At 49.6% G+C, this 19,165-nt stretch overlaps 1 protein-coding gene across 18 annotated transcripts in view; it reads right to left on the minus strand.

The window, feature by feature from the left end:
• SGMS1 (sphingomyelin synthase 1) overlaps positions 1-19,165 on the minus strand; it is a 265,936-nt gene that overhangs the window by 208,336 nt on the left and 38,435 nt on the right. For 9 of the 18 annotated variants that reach the window (XM_064594549.1, XM_064594550.1, XM_064594552.1 and 6 more), the window contains one exon: positions 474-621. The exons of the other annotated variants lie outside the window; for them this stretch is intronic. The gene's annotated coding sequence lies outside the window, so the exon portion shown is untranslated. The remainder of the gene's footprint in view (positions 1-473; positions 622-19,165) is intronic. 18 annotated transcript variants of the gene reach the window in all.

A 19,165-nucleotide genomic window follows, 5' to 3' on the forward strand; every position in this document is an offset into this window, starting at 1 on the left:
GTTTTTTGGTAGTTTCTGTTTTGTTTTGGTTTTGGGGTTTTGTTTTTTGCCAAACGCAGAGTTAGAATACAAAATTTCAGGGCTGGTAGATGATGGGAGAGCCTCTCAGTCAATCCCTTTCACTCACCAGATGGAGTCCCCAGAGGTCCTAGACACGGCTAGCCACACAGGAAAGAACTCTGCTCCCTGCCCCCCCCACCCCCCGCCACAGGGCCAGGCCAGCAGGTGTCACCAGCATACTGCCATCATCTTTGCTTTCCAGAAGAGCGGAGCCAAAAGGCCAAGCTTCCACTTGGCTGGTGAGAAGGAGATATAATTAGCTTAGAGCAAAGTAATGGACTGTAATCAGTAAAGACCCTCACATCCAGCCATTTTTTTTTTAATTAGCAAATATCTAGAATCATTCTAAATCCATCCAGGTTACTAAATTAGAATTCATTAGCAGTCATATTCCACCTATTTCCAAAACATACTTGAAGTGGAGTTAACTCAGATTTTCATGAAGTTCACCCTCTTCCTGACTCGAGGCGTGAAAGAAACGGCCGGCCAGCACGGGCGAGTCCAGGGCTGGGTCCAGTGGGATAAGGGATGTAGCTGGAGCCTCCGTGTCAGAGACCACCCCTAGGAAAGGACACGTTTATTAAAAGGAAGAACTGCAAACTTCATATTTTAAAATACTAGTTCTCTTAGTGAATCAAGGAACTGAAAAGCTAATTAAGTATTCAGACCTTCAGAAACTCCAGTTTAGCTCCCAGATATAGAAAGATCTCTCCATCTAAAGATATAAACTCCCTGGAGGCCAAAGCCTCCCTGCAGCTAACTTCTGAAACATTTTAGGAAACTTGACCTCAAATTAAAAACAGCATTTCAGCAAGGGCTACTTGGAGGCTTTGAGAAACTGCATTTCAGATAAACACAAACTGCAGAGGTAAGTTATTCTTTTATCCTATTAATATAATTGCTTTATAAAAGAAATGTCTAGGTGTGTTTTTTTTCTGGTATTCCTTATCTCAACTAAATGGGAAGAACCATCTACCTCTTGGCAAGCTAGAACTGGAATATTCCAGATTGCTTCCCTTTTCCCTCCCTTTCTAAAAGGAAGATCCATCAGGAGTCTGTCTACCCTTGCTCCCCTGTCTCAGGTTCTCAGCAAATCTCACAGAGACCGTGGCAATCACCTCTTGACTCATTCTCAGCCACCAATCTTTCCCCTCTCCCACCTGTTCCCCAAAAAACTGCCCGAGTGTTCTCAGTTACTCATCTGACAAATACTTGCAGAGCCCCTGCTAGGTAGGCAACAGGCACCGTCCAGCACTGAGGACCAAGCAGGGTGCACCACCGACTCCCCGCCCTCAGGACCACCCCAGAGTGCTGTGGGAGAAGTGATCTGTGCCACGGGGAGAAAGCAAGCAGGCAGGGGAACAGGGAGTGCTCGGGGCTTGGTTGTTCTATCTAAGCGGTCGGCCAAGGTCTCATTCCCAAGGGGACACGTGAGCATTTTCTCAGGGAGGGAAGGTGACAAACGTGGCGGGCAGAGCGTTCCAGATGGGGAGAACAATGGGTGCTCCCAGGAGCACGTGCCCGTGCATATGAGGACAGCGGGGGGCCAGAGTAGCCCCGCACAGTGCACAGAGGGACACTCTCAGCGGTGCAAGCAGAGAGGACAGACTCCAGGCGCTCGTCAGGAGGGACATGGGGACAGAGGGTGCATGCACTAACTCCTTCCCAGAATCTCTTGGCAAGTTTACAGATCTTCAGTATCCTGAGAAAAATGAGTCAAGAAATAGGGGGAAAGGGTTATAATTCTCCTACTTGCTTAGCAATCAACATAGAATTCACTCAACATCAAGTGCAAAGCCAAGAGTAGGAAATGCTGGTGTGCAGAGGTGAAGTTGTTAAGGTGAAGGCTGCTATTTTCGTGAACTGGACCAGGAGCTCGGAGAAGAGAAGCTGCCCAATCCAATCACCTAGGCTTGCTTGTAGCTGATATTGGGTGCTAAGGGTGTGTGTTCAGAGTCCCGTCTGCTGCCAATGCTGAGTCCCTCTTGCAAATAAAGTTAATATTAAGAAAGTATACATAGCATGCTTGATATAAATCCTGACTCTGTGTAGTGCTGTTAATCTTGCTAGAAGATCCAAATGTTAACATCATGCAAACACTACCAGATAATATTCAGAAGCATTTTCCAGTGTTTGAATATTCCATATAAATAGTTCTCTGTAAACAGTATTAAACTTAGTGCTTCTCATTAAACATGTTTGTAGATATTCATAATAATAAGGTAAAGAATAACAAAAATGTTGGAAGTATTTTAAGATAAAGTAAATCAATTAGCTTTTGTGCTAGATACATTTTAAATGTTGTAAAAATTTTTAATAAAAAGAGGAAATTTTTAAGAGGGAAATGTGCTTTAACAGAAGAAATGCAAAGAAAAGATGTAAATGTCATAGAAATCACACCCTGGTCTAAAATCTGAACCGGGAGGGGGGGGGGGAGGAAAAAAAAAAACAAAAAAACACTTCAACAGCAAAACCAAATGAAGGCAACCAGAAAAATAATTTCACTGTTAAAAAAAGGCAATGAGTTTCTATGAGCTTCGGGAGCCCAAATGTTTTCTAACAAGCAGTAAGCAGGCCTGCCTGTTGCTCTGGAGACGCTATCTTTATCCTCCAAGGCCATTCACTGTACAAACAACAGAAACCAGGGCCTCTGCTCAGCAGAGAAGCCACGGGGACCTGCTTCCCCACCACAGGCCGACTGACACGGGCAGACAGAGGGAGGGTGTGGAAGCTGGTGGCTTTTGAGGTTACAGAAGTCATCAGCATAGCCTTACTAAGCCAGTCCCCTTACCCTTCCTTATACAATGCTCACAGCCACGCTGAGACACAGGTACTATCCTCACCCCCTCCCATCCTCCAAACGAGGAAACTGAGGCACAGAGAAATCACGTACTCGTCACACAGCTACTAAGTGGTGGAGTGAGAGCCCACCGCGGACATTGGGCTCTGGATCCACACTAGCAGCCCCCACTGCCTCTGTGCTTCTTCAACTGGACCCGAAGACTTCAGAGTACAACTGGCGATTTCTACGTGCTCATGGTTCAGTGAACTCCCAATAACGTCATCATCATCGTCGTTACTGTTTATCTGCTTATATGAAGGACACTGTATTAAAAGGCACCATATAAGCTTCCCCCCGATGTGCTAAATCTAATTCCCAGGCTGGAATCTTCCCCATCGAATCCACAAAAAATAACCACGTTATCCCAGGCTGCTGACACTTCATACCTGCACTATCCCAGATGAGCAACATGGAATGAGCCAAACACCATGACGGAAAACAGCATCTGGCGTCTTCTTCCTGTTAACTGGAGAACTGGGCTCTGTCGGTGCTCAAGGACATGAAATTTTAAGGCTTTGGACCTAAGAATATTCCCCACTTCGGTGTTAAGTACATACTGGTATGAAAACCGTCAAGGACTATCCCACACCGGTCTGTTCGGACGACACCCAGAACCGGGAATTCTGAGCGGAAAGAGACCAGGATGCTGAGGGAAAGTGGTGAACACACCGCAGGGGGGACATCACACATCCAAGAGCCATTACTGAAACTCTACGGGTTGGACAAGAAAGACCCCAAATCCTGTTTCATTTGCCATACATGATCTTTTACTTCAACCTGCCTTTGCCTCTTGAAGCAACATCGGTATCCAGACCACCAACCGTACCCCCACACAGCCCACCCCCACTCCCTTGCGGTCACGCATCGTCTGTGCGTGGCGGCATCTGCAATCCCATCCACAGAGGCAGCCACCTGCACTGATACCCAGGCTGCTTCGGGAGGGAAGGAGAAAGGGAGAAAGCAGGGAATTCAGCGCCCCCCCCCCACCCCCCGCCTATCCCTGAATACAGGAGATCTAGGAGACCTGTACTAGAAATAACCCCACCTCACTGGTAAGGATACCGAACCCAAAGAAGGTAAGTAGCCTGTCCAAGGTCGTACAGGACTGAGCGTGAACTGCTGCCCTGTACTCTCAGGCTATGATCATCGGATTTTAGCGGGTCGTCTCGCCAGGCAGAGCCTGCCCGAAGAGCACAGGAAATAGCTCCACCCGCAGGGAAGAACCAGGCTCCTCGTGGAGTGAGCTCTGGGCAGACAGCACAGCCTCGAGCAGGTGTTTACTAGCACGCAGGAGCTAGAATATATACTGTGCATGTCCCATCACTTACAAGTGCCTACCATCAAAATCCATTGTCTCCTGTGTACAACTGTAAGAAATGTCACGTCAACTATGGAAACGGAGAGAAGCTTCTTTTCCTTAAACCTCTTAAAATAAGAAAAGTTGTCGAAGGAAAAGAAAGCAAAGAAAGCGGGGAGAAGAGCCCAAGCAGGAAGGTGGCTTCCTAGTGGGACCTTCGGTCCTTCCTCCGAGCTGTGATGCGCGCCCAGATTCACACGGAGGCAGGTACACATTGTGTGTATGTTATGTTTTGTGTCTTTTCTGACTCTGGCAACACAACTGTCAGGTCCTCACGCCAGGCACCGAGGACAGCAAGGAGGGCAGGTCAGCCCGATCAGCAGAGAGAAGCCCCCTGCGCACGTTCCTGGCAGCCCGGCCCTTCCAGCAAGAGAGCCGACAGCAGGGACCCGAAGAGCAGCATTCCCCTTGACCGAGCACAATCCTATTCCCCTGACACCACGCAGTCCTTTCAGGGCATTTCCGTCCACTCTTCGTGTCTCATTATTCACTTGTTATTCAAGAAGAGTCCCTCAGCACCGAGGCGAAGCAGAGGTTCGTAATTTTAGCGCTTACGTTGGGCAAACATAAAGTTTTAAATCCATAGTCTAAGAACCAGTTAACCGGTACGGTCAACAGGGATAAAATAGAATGAGGAGATAAAAGACCCACTTTCTGAACCTTGGACTAGTTATGCAACCTTGGGCAAATCAGATTTTCTCCAGGTCTGTGTCTTCACTGGGGCTACGGCCTGTGGGTGCATCCTGTGCACTGGGCACCCGTCAAGCATTCTGCACATACCGGCTCCTGATGATCCCACAATGCTGTGCGGTCAGTATCACCACCTGCGCCTCACAGCTGAGAAAACCGAAGCCCAAAGTTAAACATCTGGCCTCAAATGGCAGAGTGAGAATACAACACAGGCCATGTGGGTCCCGCACGCGCTACAGCAGCAGAGGGCCTCTGGGATTCCTTCCGGCTTCACCCTCCACAAGTCCCGGATTCTAGGAATGAGCTGTGCTCCATGGGTCACATTCGTGCCAGGTTTTTGTAGCTGCTCAGTACCCTTCACAAATAACAAAGCCTTAATCTTCGAACACGGGAAGATTTAAAGCAGCCACCAAAAACCCTGACTTTAATAAAAGGTCACCCTGAAGTGAGCTAAAAATGCATTTGGCGTTTCAAATGCTCCTTGACTATCCCACTCTCAGTTGATGTAGGAAGAACTAAGTTATTAGCTAAATTGAAAGGTGGATGGATGCAAGTCCGAGGAAGGTTTTGCTTTTGGAACAACTGAGACTAGAAATATGCCCACAGCCAGTTTCAAGGCTCACTAACAGCTGATGGACCTCTCCCCACCGAGGACCCCAGGAAGTTTACCTTCCACTCTACTCCCAGACAAAACAGGGAAGGAGAGCCTGTCTTCATCTGGGTTCAGAACATTTCACAGAAAGGACAAGCTAAAATCTGAGACTCTGGCACAGAGTGTGAAAAACCCACCCTAGTTCATGTGCATTTCTTTTTTATAGATCACATTTGAGGCCCACCCTTTCTTCTTTCAAAGTCTCTCCCTGATCCAACTCAACCCTCATCCAAATGCATGGATGAAACGACGACTTTTGCAATCAGAGATTCTAGGGCTCCACTGTGCACAAAGTTGAGCTGTCTCGTTAAAATGTAGATTCCTGGCCTCCACACCCATCGGTTATGGTTCAGTGGGTCCAGTATGAGACTCAGGAAGCTCTATTTCTGATACACACTCCCCCCCCCTTACACACCTGCATGTGCACCCGCCCCACCTCTACCTGGAGCCCCTCCCCCTCCCACTTCCCATGCTCCACACCAAGCAGAGGCTTTTGCAAAGGCAAAATCACAGCCTAGAGGATGTCCCCATCCTGCCTAGGAACAGGTGCATCTTCTCTGCCCCCTTCCTTGTGCATCTGCCCACTGTTCCCAGTGCTCCACCCTCGAAGCTCTGATCCGGTCAGTGCGGCGGCCCTGATTAGGGGAGCTCCAGCTCTACCCGTCCCCAGGAAACCTCAGCAGCTACAACCCCCCCCTCCTGGTATCAGGGCGATAAGTCTGCAGGGCAGGTGGAGGCCCCCTGGCCATTGCTGCGTCTGAACCCTCATTCTCCAGCATTCTCTGGCATGCCCGCACACGGCGCCTGCAGGAAGGCCTTCCATCCCCAGGCTAGGCGGCTCCATGGCCACTGCAGTGATCGTCATTCAGCGAGAGCAAGGTACGACGAAACAGACTTCTATAAAACACCAAGACACTGAAAACCAACTTAAATCGTCTTGCATAAGAGGCTCTTTTTATGGAGTTGATCTCCTATGCCATCCGTCCCATAGTGACCGGGGTTTCGGTTCCCAGGATCCGCAGGCACAGGGTTTCTGATTACACTTGCGTCTGCTTCGGAGCAAAGGCACGGACAGCCCGCCTCCAAGTGCCACTGGCAGCACCGCTGACAGGTCCCAGGGCTCTCACGCCGGCCCTGGAACACTGGGCCTGCCAACAAGAGGGCCACAGGAGGCTGTGAGACTCCGGGCCTCAGGCCAAGTGCGAGAACCCGTGGTCCAACCAGACATCAATGCACCACAGCAGACCCCTGCACCCACACACCTTCCTGCTCTTGTCACCTGAGCCCGAACCCGAGTGCTTACGACAGCCTGGACAGGGCGTTTAGAACTCTGGCTTTCCTGAACCCAGGGAACAGCATGCGGTCAGAGACCCACGCAGGAGGAAAGGATCTGGCACCGTGTGAAACAGACAACACACACCACCAGGAAGAGAGCAGTGTGTAAGTCAGGGCTGTGCTCACTTCTGGGGGGAAAGGGCACGCACACCTCTAGAGGGCTGGGAAAGGTCTACTTCTTAACCTGGGAGGCAGAAACCAGGATTTACTTGGTGACGGTGAATTTCTGTTCTATGTACTCTAATGGACGTGCACCATTTTTTTAAACCCTAAGTAGGGCTTTATAGCAAGCCCAGTGCTCTGTCGATACTCTTGGGGCCTGCCCGTCCCCGGGCACCTGGCTCATGGGGCGCAGGGGAGGGGTTAGCGCACTATCTTCTTCTTGCCCTCGATGGACTTTCGACGGTGTTTACCCTTTACAGCTTTCCCTAGCTTTCTGGTAAATAAGCATGGTGCTTACGTACTGTTGCCCTACCCTTCCCTCCTCTCCAAAATGAGCACTGAAGGGCAGCAACTGTCCCATTCAGTACCCGTGGGCTTAGCACAGGGCCTGGCACCCAGCAGAGACACAGGAGATATCTGTAGGACACACGAAAACAAGAGTCATCCTCTCAAAACCGTGCCATAAGAAGACGCATAAGACCCCGTGTCCCATACCGTCCACGCAGACGCCAGGCAATCAGCAGCAGCAAAGCCGATGGCCGTGTCATCTGCTACAGGGCAGCACAGCCTTCCCCCACCTCTGCTGGCGACCGACAGGCCACACGCGCCAGGCTGGAGATGAGAAAGGCCTCTTCAACGCTGCCAGGTATGTTGCATCAAAGATACACCTGGAGGGGTGCCTGGGGGGCTCAGCCTTAACCGTCTGCCTTCAGCTCAGGTCATGGTCCCAGGGTCCTGGGATCAAGCCCCGCATCAGGCTCCCTGCTCCGCGGGAAGCCTGCTTCTCCCTCTCCCACTCCCCCTGCTTGTGCTCTCTCTCTCACTGTGTGTCTCTCTCTGTCAAATAAATAAATAAAATCTTTAAAAAAAAAAAAAAAAATACACCTGGATAAGCAGCAGTTCAGGGCACGGATTTGGGCGTCAGGCATAAGCCGATTACCATCTCAGCTCTACCACTGACCAAGCAAGTAACGCCGTGAATGCCTCATTCTGCCAGCAGGTGCCACGGGCTGGGAACGGCACCTGACTCCGGAGCCTCGAGCTGGCCTCGCCGACTCTGTCTTCTTCCTCTTCCTCTGGGAGGGATGCAGGAGTTAACCTCCCGCAGCGTCCAGCACCTTGTCTCCACATTGGGGTTTCCTCGTCCATGGGTGAGCACTGGTGGGATGGGAGCCCACCTGTCACAGATGCTGAGAGGAAGCCGGGATGTCCCCCCGCGCCCCCCGCCCTGCCGGCACCCAGTGTGTGCGCGCGTCCCTGAGGCTGCCACCATCAGATGCTCCCACCCAGGGCTCTGAATCTGCAGCAAATGACACCAAGGGCCAGGGACAGAGAAGGCGGCCACCGAGTGACACAGACAGGCCTGTCCAGCCGGGCCTGGCTGCCATCAGCAGGTACATCCTCACTGGGGTGTCCACAGCATGGTGGTGGCTCTCCTCCCGTGGTACAGTCTTTGCTCGGGTTCTGACCACCCAGCCACCTTTGGTAACTGCTGGATATTCTTCCAACAAATGCTTTTTCTGCTCAAGCTCTTATTTGCAACCAAGACCACATGGACCGAGGCTGGAAAATTCTGACAACCTCTGGCTTTCGGAAGTGTAAGAGGAGGACAAAAATAAAACATCAAAAGCAGCTAAACCAGAGAAGTGATAGCTCAGAAAATGAGACTTAGCAAAGATTCACACTGCAAAAGTGGTATTGCACGCGTTTGCCTCGTCTTTCTTCTATTACCCTGACCTTCCTGACAGCGCCCTCGTTTCTGCAAATAGACACTTCCTCTGTTCGCTTGACCCAGCAGAGGAAACTACAACCAGAAAACAGATCGATTTTCTTTGGGCTACGCTGTCAACAGCTTCTTCTGTTCTCGAATTTCTCTGATTCTTGGAAACCAGAAGACCGCAGATTACTAGACTCCTTAGCATTCACAGCAGTTTAACCAAAGTTTATTAAAGGTCCACTGCGTGCAAGGCATTTGTAGCTTGAAGTCGTAACAAACGGAGAGAGTACAATTCAAATCCAACTGACCCATCTGTAATTCAGGCTTGAGAATTTTATTTCTAAATGTAAAACACCCAGGTGATTATTTTGTGAGTATTCTGGATTCTACAGAATATACTCTAGTAGCACAAAACCAAGAGGCTCAGCTCTGCGAGATGGCCTACAAGCCAGAAGCAAACCACACACAGGTTCTGTCTGGCATTAAGGCTTTTAATCAGTTCCTTAAAACTCTGGATTTCTATTAGGGTTGGAAGACCTGGCCCCCCACCCCCCACGCAGGCCACCATATGGTGACACGGGGCGTGTTCCAGCAGCGTCTGCTCCTGGGTAAGGGTCACGCGGCTTTCCAATGGGTCACAGGGCCCAGGCTCTGCGATCGTTTAATATCCAACCTACTTCGCTGACGTGTCACCTGCCTGGCCCCCAGAGGCACTCGACTTTGGGATTCCTGCTTCAGATGCATCACAAAGTGGGCTTTAAAAAACAGATGCACAAGCAAAGGAAACAGTCAACAAAACCAAAGACAACCGACAGAATGGGAGAAGATATTTGCAAATGACATATCAGATAAAGGGCTAGTATCCAAAATCTATAAAGAACTCATCAAACTCAACACCCAAAGAACAAAGAATCCCCAATCAAGAAATGGGCAGAAGACATGAACAGACATTTCTGCAAAGAAGACATCCAAATGGCCAACAGACACATGAAAAAGTGCTCAATATCGCTCGGCATCAGGGAAATCCAAATCAAAACCTCAATGAGACACCACCTCACACCAGTCAGAATGGCTAAAATTAACAAGTCAGGAAACGACAGATGTTGGCGGGGATGCAGAGAAAGGGGAACCCTCCTACACTGTTGGTGGGAATGCAAGCTGGTGCAGCCACTCTGGAAAACAGTATGGAGGTTCCTCAAAAAGCTGAAAATAGAGCTACCATATGATCCAGCAATTGCACTACTGGGTATTTACCCCAAAGATACAAAAGTAGGGATCCAAAAGGGTACGTGCACCCCGATGTTTATAGCAGCAATGTCCACAATAGCCAAACTGTGGAAAGAGCCAAGATGTCCATCGACAGATGAATGGATAAAGAAGATGTGGTATATATACACAATGGAATATTATGCAGCCATCAAAAGGAATGAGATCTTGCCATTTGCAACGATGTGGATGGAACTGGAGGGTATTATGTTGAGCGAAATAAGTCAAAAAGAGAAAGACATGTATCATACGACCTCACTGATATGAGGAATTCTTAATTGCAGGAAACAAACTGAGGGTTACTGGAGTGGGGGGTGGGGTGGGAGGGTGGGGTGACTGGGTGATAGACACTGGGGAGGGTATGTGCTCTGGTAAGCGCTGTGAATTGTGCAAGACTGCTGAATCTCAGATCCGTACCTCTGAAACAAATAATGCAATATATGTTAAGGAAAAAAAAGAAGAAGAAGGTAGCAGGAGGGGAAGAATGAAGCACGGGAAATCGGAGGGGTAGACGAACCATGAGAGACGATGGACTCTGAAAAACAAACTGAGGATTCTAGAGGGGAGGGGGATGGGAGGATGGGTTAGCCTGGTGGTGGGTATTGAGGAGGGCACATTCTGCATGGAGCACTGGGTGTTATGCACAAACAATGAATCATGGAACACTACATCTAAAACTAATGATGTAATGTATGGGGATTAACATAAGAATATAAAAAAAAAAAAACAAAAACAGATGCACATACACTTATTTCAAATGCTCCCAAGTTTCCTTTTTCCACAGGGAAGAAACGGGGCAAGAGATCCGTTCCCACTTCAGCCAAACATTCCCTGAACCTTAGACTTTCCAGAAATATTTAATGTTTAAACTACGGTATCTCTTAGTTCATTGTGACATTGTGTATTTAAATGTTTGCCTTCAAGAAATCATGAAACAGCGTTATGTCTCCCCACCCTCTTCTCGCTGCCACCTGTCGGGCATGCGGAGGGGACCAGGGACGTGGGTCCAGCTCACTCGGGAACACACAAGCAAGATCGTTCAGACGCTTTTGCCTTGACCATCACGTTCCTAGTGACGTTCAAGCATCTTCATTTCAGGAGCAAAAAGCATCTGGTACTGTAAGAGCAGTATTTTTAAACAGCGATACATACATATTTCTATTTCCTCCAAATGTCCTTTTCCTCCCATTAAAAGGAAGCAGATAAAATTCCTCACACCTTCTGTTCTTACATGGCCCCAAAAAGAGCCTGAAGGTAATGCTGCTCAGTCACTCTTGGTGAATGCTCGACCAAAGGAAGGAATGAGCGAAGGAGCAAACACACCAAAGGACAGAATACCAGTATTTGTGAGCCAGAGGACCTGTGAGGATCCTTCCCCATCTACACCCCAGAGCCCCAGGCTGCTGCCCCCTCCCTTCACAGTGGCCAGGTCACACACACCCCCCGACCCCACCACGTCCACCCCATTCATAATTCCCAGCCATGCTTCCTGACCGTTACTGAGAAAACACCGACACACAACCTCCCATCTGCATTCCCAGCTCCCTCTCCCGTACATGAGTAAGGGAACCGAATCTACGGAGCGCTGAGGCGGAGTCTCTCTGTCCGGGACAAGAAAGTGCAGCCTGAGACACCTGCAGACGCAGCAGTGACGAGAATGGGAGGTCTGGGTGTCTGGGCTCGCTCTCAGGGTTTTCTGCTGACCTAGGAACGCCACGCTCCATTTCTTAAAACAGTTTTACACTGGCAAAGGCCTGCATACTGTGAGCCCCCGGGGAAAGATGCCCAGAAAACTAGGGTATATAAGGTGATGTAACTTCCCCACGGTCACAGCCAAGAAGCTGGAATTTATACCCAGACCCGTCTAGGGCTCTTGCACACCACTCACCAACAATAACTGAACAGCCACACAGGAAAATCAGGGAGAAACTACCACTGCCGTGCATTCTGTAGACGTTCTGACCCCGACATCATCTCTTTAACTACCAACAGAAATGCGCTAGGCATCCCCCAGCCAGCTGACCACGTCGTGTTGGAGAAATTCAGGTTTGACGGCAAGGACCACCTCTTCTGAGCTCACATCCCTTCTTCTAGTCAAAATGAAGTAACTCCTGAAACTACGGCCATGGGATTAGATTCATAAGCAAGGATGCTAGGATACTGCATACATGGGGTTTCCCAAATACCGGAGGAATCAAAGTTCAGTGGGACCCTTTCCACCGCTTATACCCCCAACATTCTCACTTACTGGAACAAAAGGGTCAAAATGCACAACACCCTGCCCATAAAATGACAGAATTCACCAGATTCAAGGATTCTGGGCAGTATGCTGAAGGTGTAAATGGGGGGGTGGTGGAGACAGATGACAGAAGGGACCCTCAACCAGAGCATCACAGTCATCTGCTCTGCATACTGGGTGTTTGGAAAGAAAAAACACACACACACACGCACGTGCACACACACTTGAAGAGCAGTTTCCACTGCTAAAACCAAGACGGCGACCTTGCCAAAATTAGTAGGAAACACAGTACTGCAGAGAATGCCCACTTGTTTGTTAACTTTTTAAACGAAATATAAACAAGCTGTGGATGTCTGCCAGTTGGAAAGAGATCTTTTCGTTCTGCTCTTCTGCCCTTTCTGTATAAGCTCTTGTCCTCTCCCTCCTCATTCTCCTCTCTTGGTGTGCAGGTTAGGGGAACAAACCACAGGACCTGCCTCCATCATTAAAGCAGACCGCAGCCCAGAGCTGGGAACACTGACCGGGAACCTTCCAGAAAGCTTTCCTGGAAGCCCCTCCCCAGGGAGCATCGCTGCCGGCAAGCACCACGCTCGGGCTCCAGGGCCCACACTCGACCCTGAAAGCGATGGCAAAAACAAGTCCAGCGCCTTCTGAGGGCCTTTGCTAAGTTCTACAGGAAACCAAACGAAAAATAAAGCGAAGGAGTATAACCGTTCATCTCAAAAACCACACGCTTCTCATCTTCCCAGGGCTATTTGGCTCCCAGGGCCCCAACCCCATTCCGCCTCCCCGCCGAGCACCACCCTCCACTAGAGCACCATCTCAGGAGTATCACACTTCCCATGTTAGAGACCAGGGGACCCCCAGCTGGTAACCCCACAACCCAGCCAGCATTCTCACTGGGCCCCAGCTTCTGACCCGAGAGACGCCCCACAAGAAGGTGGGGGACGGACATGCTAAAGCAGCTCATCCGCAGGTGAGACCCCACCCCCATTATGGACTCAACAGCGAATCTCTCAATGTTACAACCGTGGCCCCCACAAAAGGCACCAGAGACCGGGGTCTTACGTGAGAAGCCAGCAACCTCTGAAACCCCTCACCAAGGACGCCGATGTCACAGCCTCTCAGCCTCCCCCCGTCCCTCTCTCCTTCCAGTGGCCACCACAGCTGCAGCCGGAGGAACACACGCCTTTGAGCAGAATCGCCGAATTCCATAAATGCCGCCCTTTCTTCTCCTCCCCCCTCCGAGAGCAGGGGGTGTCCCACAATGGACAGAATATTTCATTCACGCTCTGTCTGAAGAGCAATTTTTTCCACAGGGAAGCAACGAAGTGGTTAAAATTCTCAACCCGACGAGGGGGCCTGTTCAGGGCAATCTGAAATCACAAATGACAAAGCTGGGGTCTGTCTCATATAGGTTCGGAGTCACAAAATCAGCAAGCTCAGAAATGTAACTCTTCCTTCGCCAGCATCACTGTTCCTGGCATCACCCGCTTACACTGTAGGGCACGCGTGTGATCACTACAAACTGGAATCGATACACACGCGAAGTGCAACATCATGGTGGCCGTTTACATGACGGCTGCCACATAATCTAAATCACCTGCAAACTGTAAATGTCTGATTCCTCCCACACTCTTTTCTAGCAATCTACAAAGAACGGCACAGACCTAGGGCCTCATGCCCTGGGAGCAAGCTAGCTCTGGCCGAGACCTGAAACCATGTTTCCTGCAAAGAATGCTCGTGGTTCTCCTTTTAATTAAAAATAAATAAATAAATAAATTTAACTTAATTTAAGAAAAGGTTTATTTTCCTTTGCTTACCCTCAGAATTTAAAAAAGTCTTTCAGAAGCCTTAGGGTGCTTCAGTGAAGCTGAGAGTAAGCAAGGAAATATTCCGCTCATACTTGGGCAGGAGCTTGGAAAGTGGACATCGTGGCAGAGGCACCAGCTCTAACCAGCCACGAGGCTGACAGAACTCGGGGAAACCTCGCCCACACGTTGGTCAGCTCACCTGTCATCGTGTGCCCTCAGCCCCACCAGCTCTGCTCCCTGCCCGAGTCACAGACACAGCTCCAAGAATTCCCTCGCTCCCAGACACTCGAAGAGACAAGGAGACGGCGTAGGAGGGCACGAGGGAGAGACACAAGGACACAGAGGAGGAGAGGGGTTGCTGGCTCCACAGAGAGGGTCCCTCCCTAACCTGCAGGAATCCACAGTGCATTCACAGTTGCTGGTTTTCCATACTCGGCAAACAAGCAGGCATCTCTGCAGGACCGGGCTTCCCATTCTCTGTAGTTCCACCTCAAGACCAAAACGAGAAGGGCCCCGAGATGGTCGGTGGTTTTAAGAACAAGAGTAAGAGATGGGGCGCCTGGGTGGCTCTCTTCGGCTCAGGTCGTAGTCCCAGGGTCCTGGGATCGAGCCCCGCATCGGGCTCCCTGCTCCGCGGGAAGCCTGCTTCTCCCTCTCCCACTCCCCCTGCTTGTGTTCCTGCTCTCGCTGTGTCTCTGTCAAATAAATAAATAAAATCTTAAAAGAAAAAAAAGAACAAGAGTAAAGGACTTTCTAAGCTTCGGAAGTCTATGAATCTGACTTCCTCCAAAGGTTACAGAGCAATCACAAGTCAGTGCTTTTAAGGAGAAAGCAGTCTCTGGTTTTGCCCGCAGCCCTCCCTGGAGAGAAGTGAGCGTCTTGGGGAAGCTTCCACGGGGGGTCAGCACGGAGGCCAAGAGGCCCTTCCCTTCGTCTGGGGGGGGGTGCGGGGGCGGGGTGAGGTCAGCGGGGACAGAAGGGCTGTTACCGCCCAGAGCCCAGAGCCGCAGGTCCCCTGACGCTGCTATCTTGTCGCCCCCGGGGCCAGGAGCCAGGAGCCACCGGCGGGTTATCAGGCGGTGCCATTCACTGCTAGGGGGTGGAGAGGGAGTGCTCCACAGAGGACACGTCCAACACGCAGGAAGGACACAAAGCAGCCACGTGTCACCACAGGGCCACATCGTGAAATAATCCCAGGTCATCGGCCTCTCTTAAAAGAACCACACTGCCCTCCTAAAAACTGCTTAATTTCGCCAGACACCTGCTCTCAGAATTCAGGTTCCCTTTTTACCAGAGTTTTTGAGGCCCCTCTGACGATCTGAGTGTGAGGGTTCTGTTGAAGCGTTTACTAGGGATTGCAATCACAAATACAGCCTAACTCTGCAGGCCGTGTTTCTGTCCTGTCTGTCTGGCTCGCGGGAGCGCCCTTTGCGGGTGGTCAAGGACAAACGGCATTAAAGCCTATTATTCCGCTTTCTATGTAAGAAGGCTTAATGTGTCAGCTGCATTTTAATCTAAGGATTATGCGCTTACGCTCAGAAAATTCCTTTTAGAAACATCAATAAAGATCTTTTTTTTTTAAGGATTCTTATTTTTTGTCTCAAAGCCTATTTATTTATAAATTGACTGGTACTTTATATCTGAGATGAAAGCCTTTCACTAAGAGAGGAGGCAGCTACTGCAGAGTTACCAGGAAAGCCGGGGTCTCTGCTGAGACCATCTAAATATACATCACGCCTTAAAAATAAGAGAACGCCAGGGAAGGCTCGCCGCTCCCGGCTGGTGAGCAAACACCAACCCTACCAGCCCTGCCCTGGAGTTCGGTAAGACTCCACACTGACTTCCTGTTAAAGACAGAGAAATGAACACACAGTCCGTCTGCCTCCTAAAACCCCCAAACAAGAACAATTAATGCTTTTAAAAGCATAAAGCCACAGGGACAGAGACAACAGGAGAGGTTAAAAGTTTAGACCGTTCAGAGCTAGAAGGCAAATAGATGTTGGCAACAGACTTGGCAGACACAAGAGCCCAAATCTTCCCACTGGGGAAGCCTCGTTCTCAAGCATGAGCAGACATTCAAGGATCACCAGGCACACAGAGCAAGTATCTAACATGAAAGCCAGAAATGGGAGGGGCAAGAAAGCAACATAACAGAAATTAAATTATGCAAGGGGGAAAAGAGAAAAAGCTTCAAAAAGAAGGAAAAACCAAAGGATTAATCCCCTCAGAGAACTAAGAGAAAATACTCTGTCCTAAAATCACAAGATTCTGCAAAACAGAAGCATCCAGAGAACAGCCACCAGGAGAAACAGAGTGGTCAGAAAATAAAACCAGAAAACATGAAAACGTTAACAGAAGATGAGAAAGTGAAGTTGAGAAAATACTCTGTGAAAAAAAATGGGAGCAAAACCAAGGTAGCTGCAGGACAGGTGAGCCCGCGTTGACGGGAACATCAGAGGGAAAGAACAGAGAAGACGAGGGGAGATCATTAATGACTTGGAGAGAATTTCTAAAAACAAAGGACGTGAGTTTCCAGCCTGAAGGTGCCCATGGGGATCTCAGCACAATAAATGAAAAGAGGCCCTCCCCACCAAGGAATGTTCTCAGGACATTTCAGAACACTGAAGATAAAGAGAAGAATGAAGAGTTCGAGAGAAAAGGAAAAGTCAGCCCAACAAGGGGCCGGGCATCAGAAGGTGTGAGGCTTCTCTCCATCTGCGCGGGAAGCCAGAGGACAAGGAGCCAGCCCTCCCCGCTCTGGGGTTCGCAGACGTCCAAGTGGGACTTCCACACCCAGCCAGACTGTCAACTAAATACGAACGTGACAGTCTCAGACTCAAAACGACTCCAAAGTCTTACCTGCCACGTGTAATTTGTTAAGAAGGTTCCAGAAGATGTGGTCCGCCACAACAAGGGAGTAAATGGAGAAAGGAGAGAACATGAAGTGAGGGAAACAGAGAAGCCAGTCCAGGAGGAGGATCCAAGAAACCCCGGAGCGGTGTTGAAGGAAGAGCCCGTGTGGAGCTGTGGTGCCCGGGAGGCCTGAAGGGGCAGCTGTCTGGATCTCACTGGGCAGGAGCCTCCAGCACTGACTCTGTCCACAAGATAAAACTGAAATACCTCAAGTCTTAAGATATGGGGAGCAGATTCACATTCACAAATTAGTGATCAGTACACACATTTTTTAAAACAAGACAACTTATATGAGGGCGCCTGGGTGGTTCCATCAGTTGAGCATCCAACTCTTGGTTTTGACTCAAGTCATGATCTCAGGGTCATGAGACTGAGCCCCGCGCTGGGCTCCATGCTCAGTGGACAGTCTGCTTGAGATTTTCTCCCTCCTTCTGCCCCTCCCCCTGCTCTCTCTTTCCCTCTCTAAAATTAAAAAAAAAAAAAAATTTAATTTAAAAACACAAGACAGTGATTAAATCCAAGAAAAAATCTATGTGCAGGAAAGTTCAAGTAATCCATGTATACTATACAGTAGCCTTGCCTCACCTGCGGGGGACGCGTTCCAAGACCCCCGCAGGTGCCTGAAAGCTCAGACGGCACCGAACCCTAGACACCCCATGTGTTCTCCCACACACACACACCTAGGATAAGGTGTAATTTCTAAATCAGGCACAGCGAGAGATTAACAACAAGAACTCATGCTAAAATGGAACAATTATAACAACAGACTGTAATGAAAGTTAAGTGAGTGTGCTTTCTCTCTTTCTCTCAAAATACCTTGCTGTGCCGCACCCAGATTTCTGGTGATGGTGCAAGATGGTAAAATGCCCGCGGGATGAGATGAAGTGAGGGGGTGATGCAGGTGCTGTGGCCAGGCGTTAGGTGACGACTGACCCTGACCTCTCAGAGGAGGATCATGTGCTTCTGGACCACGGCTGACCGCAGATACAGGGGCCTACCGTGAGCGCATCCGTGACTCCTGCCCACGTGGCAGAAGATAAATAAACACCAAACAAGAGAGGGGGTGGGGGGGAGAGCATCAGCATAAAGGGGACACGAGGTGCCGTGGGACTACATAACCCTTTAAGAACCAAGCTGGTACAATTTCAGTAAAAACAAACACAAACCCAAAAAAGAGAGGAGTGGTCTAGCATGCACTTAGTATGTCAACCTTGTACCACCGGCTGACTTACAAAATACTTTCCCATGTGTCTAATCTCTTTTACCAAACTCCACAAGTCAGGATGAAGGGAGTCAAGTAACTTGACCAAAGCGACACAGAGGGACGAGGTGGCAGAGACGGGTGCAGAAAGGACGCATGCACAGGTGTGTTCACAGTTTATGGTTCAGCTGCTGTGAATGGCGTGGGTGAGGATCTAGAGGGGGATGAGCCGGTCAGATTTTGGACCTCAGTGGCTCTCAAACTTGACTGTGCCCAAGAATCGTCTGGTGCTCCATTTACATGAGGTGTCCTGAGTAGTCGAAGTCACAGAAGAAGTAGAATGGTGTCACCAGGGGCGAGGGGAGGAGGGTGGATGGGTTCAGTTTCAGCTCTGCAAGATGAAGCCTTCTGGGGATCTGTCTCATGACAAAGTGAGTAAACTTAACATTACTGAACTGTATGCTCCAAAGTGGTCAAGAGAGTAACTTTGATGTTATATGTCCGATTCAATTAAAACAGAAGCAGCATCAGGGCGCCTGGGTGGCTCAGTTGTTAAGCGTCTGCCTTTGGCTCGGGTCGTGATCCCAGGGTCCTGGGATCGATCCCCGCATCGGGCTCCCTGCTCAGCGGGAAGCCTGCTTCTCCCTCTCACACTCCCCCTGCTTGTGTTCCCTCTCTTGCTGTCTCTCTCTCTGTCAAACAAATAAATAAAATCTTTTAAAAAGATTTTTAAAAAGTAAAATAAAATAAAATAAAAATAAATAAAACAGAAACAGCATCACCTGGAAGGCTCATTAAAACACGGTTTGCTAGACCTCACCCGCAGGACCCTGATCCAGTAGGTTTGCCTGGGACTTAAGAATGTCTACCCCTGGGCGCCTGGGTGGCTCAGTGGGTTAAGCTTCTGCCTTCGGCTC

This window comes from Mirounga angustirostris, unplaced genomic scaffold (assembly GCF_029215605.1).
Source record: "Mirounga angustirostris isolate CCGP_5_RB_7025 unplaced genomic scaffold, mMirAng1.0.hap1 SCAF_6, whole genome shotgun sequence".
Classification (NCBI taxonomy): Eukaryota; Metazoa; Chordata; class Mammalia; order Carnivora; family Phocidae; genus Mirounga; species Mirounga angustirostris.